A 12,989-nucleotide genomic window follows, 5' to 3' on the forward strand; every position below is an offset into this window, starting at 1 on the left:
AGGATTTGTGCAAACAAGGCCCTTAAAAAGGCTTAAGGCTCAGTTACCAAGGAGGACAGTTATCCTGCTATTTTATGGGCTACTCTCCATTTCTGACAGTGAAGCCGAGCAGAAGGTGCATAAGGAATGTAACAGTTCCAGAAGCGTGAAAGCTCTGGTGGACAGAGGCATGGCTAAAAATACTAATATCTGGGAATGGAAGGAAATAGAAAGGAAGCAGCAGCTCTTGCACGCTTTGATATTTGTTTGGAGTTGCGTTAAGGGTCAACATTTTCTGCTCAGTCCCCAACAACCCTGATGTTGCAGCTCGGAGATGTAAAACTGCATGTGTGCCAATGGGCAGCACTGCGCAGAGCCCAGCCTTGCGCACCGCCAGCTCCTGCTCTGCCACGGAAGGACAAGATTCAGTAAGAATCTCACCTAAAAGGACTATTATTACTCAAGTTACTTTTGTAAAGTTACACAGCAAGCACACAAATAAGCGGTTTTATAAACTACACACCTCGCTGCAGGAGCTAGAGTTGAAAATGAGTAATTGCACGTAGAGAGGAAAACCTCAGCGAAGATGCGGTGCAGAATGCACGTCCTGAATCTTACAATGCACAGAACAGTGGTTTAGGAAAAAAAACAAACAAAAATCCAAACACAGTAACCATTCTTTCATGTTACCTGAAGGTACTGTCATGTCTCCCAGAATGTCACCTTTATTAATTGTTATTTAAATTTAAAATGTTACACGGTTAGGTAAAGCACCTAGCTAAGTAGAACAAGGGTCAGAGCACACTGGATAATACTAGTTCCATTTTAAAATGGGTTGCACATTATCTAAAAATAGCTAGAAAAGCCCCAAACAGGTCTGCTGTACGGATCTAACAAGTTATTTAGCAAAATATAACCATCAGCTAGATGTTCAGAAAACATCCTTCATGATGGCCATGCTTATACTGGACCAAAAGCACAATAAGGTAGGCTAAACATGTCATTAACAGACATTTTTAAAATGAATTATACATTTATTATAAATCTAAACAATTTTAAAAATAAATCCTCAGAACACAAGCATGTCTGTAACTGTATTGGTATTATTCACTATCTTATTTTCTATAGTAAGGAGAGATAAAACTGAATAGCACTTCAGAATGATTAAAACAATAATTTAAAAGACTTTAATTAGCACAAATTTTAAGACTACAGGTACTGGAATGTAATGTGCTATTTTAAGTTTGTCCTTGTCATGTCAACTTACTTCTAATTTCACAGGCTTTCGAGCATATTTTTTAAATCGATATAGACATCAATATTCTAACTGCTGTTATACACCTATGCTATAAAACATTCACAGCTCTCAGTGTATGGGAATTTGGGCATTTCCACTGCACAGTAACAAAAATAACAACCAAAATCCATGAGATGAGCTGCAGCATCACACAATCTCAAGTAAAACCAATGAATTTATAATAAGAATTTAAAAGATCTATAAATCTATCATCTAAAAGGCAAGTTACAAGTATGATTTTGGAAAAACATACTCAACTGATGAAGCAGTAACGTTCTCTAGGGAGTCAACAGTCACATCAATATACATGGAAGGAAATCCTAGTTCAGTAGTTTTGTCCTCACCGAACAGTGGTATTCAAGTACAGCAGATTTACAAGTCTTGGATTTAAAGCTATTACCAAGGATCCACCTTGGATCACTTTAAATCCGAGACTCTTAAACCTGTGATAATTGGTGGATCACTTTATCTCTACCTTGGAGATAAAGATATCTCACCTTGAAGCCCAGCGAACTCCCAGCCACACAATATCCATTGATTTGGCATCAACTGTACTACAAAAAATGTGCTAAATTTAAATAGAGAAAAAAATATGTTCTCAATATCTAGGATTCCTTGCAAAGCACTTTACTGGCGTGACCAGTACTCTGATTTCAATGAGAAGTCCAGGTTCCTGGCTCTATCTGAAGCAAAGAAAGGGGCAAACAATTCCTCATGTTCTTTGCATTACACAGTTATTAATCCAAAAGCAAAGCAAACACCATGCATGGTGACTTTCTGATGTTGTAGCATTAGCTCCAACCTCACTGCCATCATCAGCAACGAACTTTAAAAAACATCCATTATACAAATTGACATTCTGGCAACATGTTGGCTAAAGGAAAACATTTCACACCCCTCCCTGCCCATGCCCACAAACACCTCTCCTCACTCCTTCTGCTCCTCCATTTCCCAAGACTGCTTCTGTTATTTATTTCCTTACTGAAAATGGTTCAATGTGCCTTCTGAGCTTTCTCCTGTATTTGGGATCATCTTAAAATGTAAAATAACTCTCCAGACAATTGTACCAACATGCCGTGCTCACTCACAGTGTTCATATCTTAACCTCCACGAAAGATCAACTACAATCCAGCACCAAGTTTAGTCCTGACTCAGAAGTTACGATGAGTCCAAAGCAGCCCCGCAGCCTGAATAGTAGCAAGGCTCCTATTTAGGAACAGCAACAGCAGCATAAGGAATTTCCACCCCCACATCTCATTCCTAACTTCTGCATCATGCACTTGGGTCAGGTAAAAAAATGTTATGCACACCTGGCACATTATTAAAGCCTTATCTTGATTACAAGTACACTTTGTGTGAAGCATTAGATAGGAATTGATAGCACTAAGAAGAAGGGGGGCAGGGCAAGTAGATCTACTGTAGTTTATTTAAGTTCTGTCCAACTCTTGTTGTCGATCTCGGCCAAGCAGCTCAATGTGGATCGCAGTAGGTGCCCGCTGCAGAAAAGAAAACTGAAACCACATCTCCCAAGCTATTCTGGCAACCGGCCAGAAGCGTTCCTCTTCGCAAGAGCGAGGCTTATTCCATACAGCATCCTTTAGTTCACGTTCGTATAGAACAAGCAAAGACTTGTCGCTGTTCCAGCACATCCAGGATTAAGGGAAGGCTCTCCCTGTTCACAACACACACCACGGAGAGCAGCCCGTGAGAAGGGGCCTTGGTCTGGGGTGGCTTCATCTGCAGAGACCTTTACAGAAACCTCTCACACCCCTTCCAGCCTGGGCTTGGAGTGTGAGCGAGCGGCTATGGAATAAACAAAGATGAAAGCTGAACACAGCGCTAGTATGCACCTATCTACCGAGCTCAAGAGTTTGAAGAAACATGCAGCTACTATGCATGTCAACAGATAATGGACAATCTAATTTCCCTCCCCCACCTCCAACTGAAAAAAAGCAGGAAAGAAAATGAAAGCAATACCGAAGTGTTAACAATGCCTGTCCACTGCGAAGCACAGCTCTACCAGCACAGGAGAAATAATCTCCTAAGCTTTCCTCGGGCCCCTCCATACAGCTGGGCTGTCCCACCCAGCACCTTCCCCATGGAAGGGTGACAGACAAAGGTCCCAGCTCCAGGGAGGGGTGACTCTGAAAGGAAGAGGGACACCCAAGTACTCACTGCCTGGTCGCTGTAGAATGACGGAAAGTTAAAACAGCATGGCCATCTTTAGAGATGTGCCTTCCACAAAAAGGGTGCATGACATTGCACCATCCAAATCACGACCCAATACATGAACAAATGGAACAAAACTGTACAATTTGTTTCTCGGGAAACGGCTTCTCTTCTTCCATGACACCACCTCCTCTCCTGAGAAAATCCATGTCCTGAAGCACAATGACCACACAATTTGTTGCGTATACAATGCAGATTTCCTTTACTATTTAGCTCCAACTCCGTTTTAGCTTAAGTAATTCCTTATTAAGAACAGTTTCTTATAAACAAGCATTCATTCATTTGTCATGTTAACTACCTAACTCTGATTATTAATCATTAACTTCAACAGGTTTTGCATGTTTACTTGGCTTAGGCTACTGTTTAATGTTTCATTTGGGTATTACCTTCATTTTAAACAGTCTAATAGGCTGCATCTATTTTACTAGATACATATCTTAACATCACTTTGAATATATTTGTATCTAATGCTTTGCCTTAGTGATGTGTTTGAGAATGGCTTCTCTAGTTTTATAAAAGCGTTGAAGCATAATCCTCATGTTAGAAGGAGGCGCCATCCATGGAACACCGGTAATTTATTATGCTGAAAATGAACAGCTGCTGATAAGCATTAGATTATTCAATCAGCTGACAATTGCCAATGCTGGCACTTGCACGCTATATGTCACATAGAGTTAAAGGTAACACATGAGTAAAGTTTGCATGAGATGCAAAGAGCCAAATAATTAACACCCCATGAAACCATTACCACAGGGGGAGGAAGTTGTCTATTGCAAGTTTATACAGTTCTGTAGTTTAAGACAACAATGAAGGGGAACTGGCAAGTGGAAATGAGAGGCAAGTTAAAAATACAATATTTTCTAAAATAACTTTAACGTGGAAATACTGAAGGCTTCTGCAGAACTGCATTAAAATGCAAATTTTGTATCCATGCCTGAAGAGCGGAAGAGAACGAAATAAATCTTTCTGAACCTGTAGAACATTGCTATTTGTGCCTCTTTGGGATAAAAGATTGGTTTGGGGATTTATTTTTTTGTAACATTAATATTTTCACATCTTAGAAACAAACCAAAAAAGTGTCCTCAATCATTGCGGTTGGTCTGAGATGACAAATCCCGAAGATTCAAAAAGCAGAACTTCATTAAAAGCAAAAGTCATATGTTTCCAATTCCTATTTGTAGCTTTATTTGCTAATTTTTGCACTTCAAACTGGCGAAGCTATAAATGCAAGTTTGTCTATAACAATAAAGGACAAAGCATGTTCTATTTTTATGCTACAGCAATTCAAGATCAAAGGAGCAACAAAATAAGGGCAGATATTATCTTTAGCCTGACTATCATCTTTTACAACCATCAAGGACTACAGCTGCCCATTTACTTTAGATGAAGCAATCAATTTATACCAAATTTCTCTGTAGCCTTCACCTATATTTATTGACCATCCTCATTGAAATAAATAAAAGGAAATATGGAACAATTACGTTAGAATGGGGTTATATTACAAAACAGTTCAAGAGTTGCTCCAAGTATTTCACTTAAGCATCAGGTACAAGAGCGGCAGTAGAGGAGCTGACACTGGGGAGGTGTGCACTGCACACACATTTGCTTTCCAAATAAGCCTCGAAAAATCCACAAAGCCTACAAAGATATTTTAGAACACCACCAATGACACTTATCTCAGGCCAACAAAAACATTCTACCAGCTTCTCGCTTCACTTTAGCTGGTGCTCTTATGACGTGAAATAGAAAAATATGCCTTGTGCGTAGTGTTGAGCAATGAATCACGTTTTCCTGCGTGTGCTACATCAGCATCAGACCATATCCTGAGCCCAATCTCCTTCTCTGCATCTCGGAGGGGGCGGGGGGCGCCGTGGAGGACAGAGCGCTGGGGATGCGCTGGGCGGGCCGGGGAGCGCAGCGCAGCACAGCCGGGGCCGCTGCCAACGCTGGGCGAGGAGCGAGCATCCTGTTGCCGGCCAAGGGCTGACAAGAGGCTGGGGACGAGCGGGAGGAGGCGGCCGAGCCGCGGTACCGGCTCACGGCAGCTGCCGAAGATGCTCCGGCGGGCGGGGAGCGCCCGGCGCGGGGAGCAGCGCCGCGCAGAGAACGGCCGCTCCCGCGCAGGTTTATTCTCGGCAGCCGGCCCGGCCCCACACTCTGCATCTCCAGGCAGCCTCTGCAGTGCCCGCCACCGGCTCCTGCCCAGGCCTGCCGGGGTGCCGGGCTCTGGCGCATCCTCCGGGCCCAGGCCCGCGGCTCCACGGAGGCCGGGAGGGACCTGACCCCATGTAACCCCCCGCTCCTTCCCTCAGCTGACCCCCCTGCCTCCGCCCAGGCGGCAGCGCCCGCGGTCCCACCCCCGCCGGGGGCGGAGGAGGGTCGGGAGGGGAGCGCCGGCCCCGCTCGCCGCCCCGTGGAGAGGCCCCCGCGACCTTCCCGCCCCTCATCTCACCTCATCGCAGATGCTGCCGAGGGGCACGGGGGGACCTGCCCCGTCCCTGCCCGCCCCTTCCCTGGCCGCTCTCCCCGGGCCGCATCGCCCGCGCCCCGACCGTTATGCAGCGCCGAGCGCGCACTCACCCCGCTTGGTCCCGGCGCTGCCGGCGGAAAACGGAGCCCGCGGCTGTACCGGCTGCTAAAATGGCTGAGAGCGCGGGGGAGGAGAGGAGAGGAGAGCGACGGGGGGAGGGAGGGCGGAGCGAGCCCCCGCTCTGCCGGCTCCGCCGGCCAATCCTCCCGCCACTGCCTCCGTGACGCGCCGCGCGGGGAAAGGGGCGGGGGTGGGCCCGGGGCGAGCCCGGCGCGGCCGGGGGTCCGCGGGGTGAGGCGGGGATGGGCGCGGGCCGCCCCGGTGCCCCTCGCCGTGCTGTCCGGGGACACACGGCCCCTGGGCCAGGGGGTTTGCACCTGACGGAGGAGGGGGATGTGACGGGAGAGCGGGCTGCAGCGCTGGGTTAGGCGGAGCTCTGCGGCTGCCATGCCGCTCTGCTCTTTTTGGGTTAGTTTTCCAGTGAGGCTTACAAAAGCCAGACATGGGCACATGGCAGAAACCACTTCAAGCAGCAGCCCCAGCCTCCCCAAGCACAGACAGGCCTCCTGCTGCTGTTAGCAACTCCAGCTGGTGGTGCTTACCACCGCTAGTCCAGGTCTTTGAGGCTGGACTAGACAGCACAGTTTGTTTCCTACTTTTGCCTCCTGACCATCTGGAGACCACCACGCGGAGTTGGAGACCCTATGGTCTTTACTCGGAGCACAATAAATGAGTCTCAGCAGCAGCACTGATGAGAGCAACTGGGATTACTCAGCGCAGTTCAAAAAGCCAGAGGCCACAAATATCCCTGTGATTCATGCCAGAGTTTGCCAGATGGATGGTTTTACATGTTTGGGAGTCTCGGGCTTCTTCAGAAGAGAACTAGCACAAAATAACGTTTGACAAGACACAGAGCCACTTCCTAACAATATGTAAAGGAGAGGAAACATTTTGCGTTGCATCCACGCTGAGCAGAAGTCCAGCACAATCCTCCCCCATCCCATATGGAGTGAGACAGAGTGTGAAAAGAAGCAAAACTACAAAACAAGCCATAGCTATATTGGGTAAAAGTTTGCTCCTATAAAAGACAACACTTTGCAGGAGGTTAAAATTTTCTGTCAACAACTGCATACACGATGTGGAGGTTCTACGTAATAGCTCTTAGAGAAGCAAGAAGTGCATCACTTCCTTGGATGGAGGCTGGACTGAGTCACCGTGTGATTTTTGCTTTTCTTGGGCTATATGAAATGTAGGGCAATCTGTTATTACTCTCACTTCATTCCAATTTGTTTCAAACCCCATTGTTTTGCCTAATGTCAGATCAACGCTAACAAGAGGGCCTGGATTGTGCAAGATTCCCAAAGGCACATCTTTATGCAGACTAAATATTTTTTTGATCTAACCTCCCTCTATTTAGGAAAGGTTCTGCAAACAAACTTGCTACATTTTTTTTCCATCAAAACCACTAATGTATTAGCCTGTTTTCTAAACCTTTCTCATAAACAGTAAATGTATAAGAGAATATATTTGTAATTTGTTTCAACTATTTTACACATCCTACAGTCTTAGGTTTTGACTTAACTGAGCTTGGATTTACCGTGATGTATCCTTCATCCACGTAGGGTTGTGGCAACTACAGCTTGATGTCGTTCCACAGCTTAACTTCATGCTGTGTGATAATCACCTCAGTAGGTTGTGAGCCTTCTGTGTGGTGTTTCCATTTGACGTCCCTTGACTTCTGCGTTAATTATCCATGAATTATCATTCTCTCTTAACTGTCTCCATGCCGCTCCTTGTTTTAGGGATTTGTATCACAGATTCCGTGCACTACTACCTCATTCATCTCTCTGCTAGGCTGACAAGTCTAAAGTTTTCCAGGTGCAGTTTCATAGCACCCCAGCAGATTTACACTGGAGCTTCCATCTCTCTAGCTGAGACTGCATGTTCTTCCTCCCGCATGGATTTCAATGCTGCAGGTTGTGTACTCCTACAGAGAGCAACTCTTCCTCACCTCTTCCTTTACTCCCTCACTATTGGAGACCTCACCAAGCTGCAGGACTCCTCACCAACCTTTTCTTGTCCCTGGACAAGCTGGCCTTGCGCGCCATGGCAAGAAGCTCAACGGGGAATCCTGGTGCCTTGTCCACCCATGTCCCTAAGTGGGGCACCTCTGAATGACATCCAGGTTCAGTGGCATTGTCAGGGGTGCTCACTAAAATGCTTTGTTTGTTTCAGAAGGATGGACATCTAGGTAAAATTAATTATTTCAGCAAAGTTGGAAACATATTTTGGTTAATCACAATCTAAGGAAAAAATATAACCTGTAAGGTTATATTTACAATAATTAGTCCTAAAATTAGACTTACTACAGAGACAGTATTCAACTGAAGAGTCAAATGTTCCTTGTTCTGTGAAGGCTTTAGAAAAAACACTTATGAGAAACCTTTCCTGTAGCTACAGGTGTGCAAATGGCAGACTGAATTTACCGATGCAGCAGTTGCTCTTCTATTTGTCATCGGAAATAGTTGTGTTTAAACCAGTTCTTTGTAAGCTTTCCAACATTATTTTTTGAAAGCAAAGCAGAAACAGATTTATCTGCTCTCTGTATATAAAGCTATGGTCAACTAGCAATAACCCGAGGATAAGTGGAAACTTCCAAAGGCTTCCAAACAGGTAGCTAAGAAAAGCAAGCCCATTGTCAGGAAGCTGACTTTGACTAAGAGAGCTCAGAAATGCCTTTGCAAACACTTTAGGAGTCCACAAACAAAAATTAAAGCTGCCTTTACATAACAGTACGTCACGCTATCTTTAAAAACAAATCTCAATGAAAGGACTCTGATTTTCCCCCATGTTGCAACTGCTTTGTGTCTTTCCAGTAAGAAAAACCCAGCGATGACCTCGGTGGAGTGTGATCAGGAGAACAGAACCTCCAGACGGTGCAGTTGTTCTGCACCAACTCTGTTTTCACCACAGAGCTCCAGAAGAAGCAAGAGAAAGGTTTGTTGAGGAGAGACTGAAGTGAATCTAGAACGTCTCTGTTCTTCACCCACGATCCAGGGTAAGCTTGGAAATAGTCAACAGCTTCTCACCTCATTCCTGGTATCAGCAAAGGGATTGCATAACGTTAGCACTCTAAGCTAAGCAGTAAATCAATATTTGGAGCCTTGTGGGTTGTTTATTTCCAGTAGAAGCAGTGACTGGTGAAATCAAGTATTTCTTTGATGCAATCCCGTTTCTTCACAGAGTGCACAGTTAGAATCACAACATTGGAAAACAAATTTCGTAAAATAAATGTTGCCATTTTGTAGAATGCACTATCAAAATAAAATTGCCTCAGTTTTGTCTCAGGCTGGTGAAGTTTAAATGTGTTCTTTTTTTTTAATTTATTTCTGCCACTTCTCAATAAACTTGGAGCACATAATGAAAACAAGGGTGAGGCGTGTTAGACCTCCCCATTAACTCTGCTCCTCAGGAATAACATATTTTTGTTCACTCTAGATCTTTTTAAACTGATTTGCGAGTTTTAAAAGAAAACACAGCGAAAGCAACGTAGCAGTCAGTCAGTCACATTTGGTGACACAAAAGATTATTGAGCTCTCCAAAGATGTGCATTTCGAGGAGGAGTTTCAGGTACGGGGGAGTTGAGGGATGGCCTATTGAATAAAGGGTAGTGTTTTAAGAGAAGGGGCCTTACTTCCATTATGTAGGAATAGTTCTTTCAAGCTTTTTGTTCAAGCTGGTTCCATTCCTTTCTTACTCTTATACATGGAACCAGCTTGGAAAATTATCTGCAAAAAATCTGTTTATAACAGCTGCCACAAAATAACCGAATTCTCTGTTTTACATAAAGGATAAAAATACCTTTATTACATCTGGTGTCTGCAGCCAACATATGGGGCCTTTTGGGGAAGGAGTGGGGGGAAGCTGAGACCAAGTTTAATAGGTCTTCTGAACTAAAAACCTTTAACCAATATTGTTACCCTGACCTATACAAATATGACTTCTCATTCTGAGTCATTACGTAGGAAAATGTGCAGCAACTTGCAAACATTGAACATTTACTTGCATTAGGTAATTAAATCTCTGTTTTAAGCCATATTCCACGAATGGAACAGAAACATGTGCCTGCTTGCAGACATAACATTTACATTCTGTACAAACATCATGTTCAGTACCTGCTGAGATCGTGCAGAGTTTAGAGCTATTTTCTTTTCTAGAGGTGATGTCTGACAGTAACTTTCTGCTGCTTAGGGAGCAAGAGAGACAACTTGTAGTGTTACCCACATACCTATTATGCTCCACAACACCTAAATATCTGCAGGATTTCAGAGATGGTGATATACTCAATTAATTCATCAGACACGGGCTGCACTACATCTCAGTATGTACAGCCCAGCGGGCTTCAAGATCGCACAGCTATGCCAGCACGCGTCTTCACGCGTTTCTGCTTGGGTTTTGATTGTTTCATCCACGTGGGGTCCCAGTTATTTAATGATCTTGGGTCAAATCAGCACTTCATAGACGGCGCCATTGAGATGAAGTCAAAGGAGAATGCAGTTTCCATGCTGCCTTACTGTCCAGTTTATGACAAAACTGAAAAGCCCCATCAGCAGCAGAGATTTAGAGTATTAGATCCTAAAGAGGATGCTATATCAACATGGAATTCCTAACTGAATAATATACATTTTAAGAAAGGAAAGGAGTATTGACAAGAGGTATTTCTGGCCTATACCACAATAAATCTAGGGAGAGATTTGGCACTCTAATTTTGTTGGTGCCATTACGTGTCTTATTAGCAGAACACATTAAACTGTACAATCATGATTATTGCTGTACAAAACAAAGTACCTACAAATTATTTTCTGGACTTCGGAGGGAACTTTGAACCGGCATGATAAGGAGGACTTTGAGTAGTTCTCACATAATGAAATACGTTCTAGTGCTGCCTAGAGATGTTCCAAAGAAATAATATAAAATGCTATTAAAATGAAATGTCTCCTCAGTTTTTCACAAGATCCAGTCTAAAGTGCAGAACCACAGTTTGCAACAGCCACACCAGGCCAGGCTTACTGTAAAGAGCCTGTTAGAGGATAAAGCCATAAAAATATGGCTTAATAATTGCCTTCTTCCTGTCTATTCCACACTCTTCTCATCAGGATCTTTTGAGTCTTACAGTTTCCTTTAAGGGAATCATAACATTTTAAACACTACGGTGCCCTAATTTAGCATGAAAACATTTGGGGAATTCATTAGAGCAAAGACCAAAATTCAGTGAGAACCTGCCTGACCTCAGTAGTCTTTCTATTTACATACACCGTGGCCGAAGTTTGTCTTGACGGAAACAGCCAGGCCAACCTCCTAATCGATACCTTCTTCCATAATTTGTTTTTATTTAGAACCCAGATAGCAAAGAAAAACTACTTGTTCACCTGAACTTTGTTCCCATTTGTCAGCTGGGCTCAACATTTATAAAAATATGATACTCGATTAAAAAAATACCACAAGTCCTAATCAGGTACATCTGTGGGCCGGGTGCCTCTTCAAGTAATTTCCAAGGAATATGTAACAAGCAAGTACAAACAACATCCTCTGTTGTCCTCCCATACAAATCGTTCTTGCTGGGAAGAGCTGCATGTGCGTGTATTCCTCCAAATGTGTAATGTGAGCAGTAATGCTGATAAGATTAGGATGACTCAACTCTTGGCTCATTTGTTTGTGGTCATTCCTGTAAGTTTTGGAGGCAAATATACAACAGTAGATTTGCATGAAGGACTGACATAATCTTATGTTCAGAACATGTTTTGGTGCATGAAGGAATATTTACTTTAGAATAACTGGCTTCCTATGTAACAATTTAACTATTACACAAAGATTAAATGATGTCTTTCTTTGTTTATTGATGGTTCTTTCTTAAAGCAAAAACCATAAATCAACTGATAGTTCTTAACACTGTCAGACTATAAGCTCTTTTCTATACTTGCTCATGTAAAATCACATCTAAGAGTAATTTCTGAAAATTATTTGGTGATGAATTGACAATCTACTTATGCAAGTCCTGTAAAATCTTCTTGTTATTGTAAACTCCCTTATGTTTTGTTTTGTTTGTCCCAAACTGTAAACGACTTCTGGAACATCTCTTTCTATGATTATATATCCCTGTAAGAATCTGTACAAACTGATCCTGCTTTCATCAGATATATTCTCTTTTCTTTCAGACATCATCGTGCCCAGAAGGTAAAATTCTGGAGTGCCAACACAAAGCTCCAGCCCAAGGACAGAAGGATTATATTTGCTTCCAAGCAACTGGGTGGCCTTCCAGTCTTCAAATATTCTACACGTCCTGTCTGAATTCCAGCAAGCTGCCAGTCTGCCCTGCCATGCTCCAGCAGTTCTGCTCCAGCTGCTCCTGAACTTGGAAGGGAGTCTTGCAGCTTCATGATTTACAGGATGAACTACCTGTAAGAATCTCATTTGACATGATTCTTTTTCTTGGTCACCTTTTTCATGTCCTTTAGAAGTTACCTACAAAACATCCCACAGGCACAGTTGTATCTCTCCAGTCAACATATGTCTACACAGGCTCTCACGTTCATGGACAAAGATGCCAGAGTAACAAGTTCCTACATTCTTCGTAGCATTTTTCAGTCACCAAGTAAATATTTCCTTTGCATAATAACTTCATTGTCAAAATATGTGGGTCTAAACGGATCTGTTTCCATTTGTAAACATTTGTGGTGCACAAAATGTCTATCCATGAAAAAGTAGAAATGACATAGAAAGATGAGAAGTATGGCTTAACACAGTGTCTTTCAAAAATATATTTGAATTCTTTCCTTAAAAAGTACTTCCCGTGAGATCAAGGGTTTGGCTCAGCACTCGGATGTGTAGAGTAAAAGCAGTTTTAATGTAGAGTCCAGGTGAACTTCAGTCCTTAACACTGTGGTAACCTTAACT

At 43.3% G+C, this 12,989-nt stretch overlaps 1 protein-coding gene across 6 annotated transcripts in view; it reads right to left on the reverse strand.

The window, feature by feature from the left end:
• Nucleotides 1-12,989, reverse strand: part of ACSL4 (acyl-CoA synthetase long chain family member 4) — a 52,798-nt gene that overhangs the window by 27,325 nt on the left and 12,484 nt on the right. For 2 of the 6 annotated variants that reach the window (XM_065846402.2, XM_065846399.2), the window contains exon 1: nucleotides 6,086-6,175. The exons of 3 other annotated variants lie outside the window; for them this stretch is intronic. The gene's annotated coding sequence lies outside the window, so the exon portion shown is untranslated. Of the gene's footprint in view, nucleotides 1-5,957; nucleotides 6,025-6,085; nucleotides 6,176-12,989 lie in introns of those variants that run through there. One more of the 6 variants, XM_071813594.1, reaches the window with a different exon arrangement.

This window comes from Patagioenas fasciata, chromosome 11 (assembly GCF_037038585.1).
Source record: "Patagioenas fasciata isolate bPatFas1 chromosome 11, bPatFas1.hap1, whole genome shotgun sequence".
Lineage (NCBI taxonomy): Eukaryota > Metazoa > Chordata > Aves > Columbiformes > Columbidae > Patagioenas > Patagioenas fasciata.